Here is a 669-nt window from a genome sequence, read left to right on the forward strand (position 1 = left end):
ATAATACATATGTATAAAACTCGAAATTAAACCGAAAACAGGATATTTGTGGAAAAAATTTTATTCTGTAATATGCAAATTTAATCTCAAATAATTATAAAGTGTAACATTAAAAATTTAATTACTGAATCCACAATTAAGGAATGAAAAATATTATATAAAAATTCTAAGTGAAATATCAAAGTAATCTTCCCTTATATTTTTATTTAAAAACATTTTATGAGTTTTTTTTATAAATTTTGTTGTATGTAAATGAACACAAAGAAGGCATTTATAAACGTGAAACTTAAAACATGATTAATTAATATTATTTGATTAGTATTAACTACGAGTAATTGTAAAGACATTATTTGAAAAATTGGGTTTTTTATTTAAAATACAAATTGTTCAATAAAATTGAAATCAGTTAAATATTATTTGATTATTATTATTTACGAGTAATTGCAAAGACATTATTTGGAAAATTGGTTTTTTTTATTCAAAATACAAATTGTTCAATAAAAATTGAAATCAGTTAAATATTATTTGATTATTATTAACTACGAGTACTTGTAAAGACAGTATTTGATAAATTGGTTTTTTTATTTAAAAATACAAATTGTTCAATAAAATTGAAATCAGTTAAATATTATTTGATTATTATTATTTATGAGTAATTGTAAAGATATT

The sequence above is a fragment of the Teleopsis dalmanni genome, chromosome 1, assembly GCF_002237135.1.
Source record: "Teleopsis dalmanni isolate 2A chromosome 1, ASM223713v2, whole genome shotgun sequence".
NCBI lineage: Eukaryota > Metazoa > Arthropoda > Insecta > Diptera > Diopsidae > Teleopsis > Teleopsis dalmanni.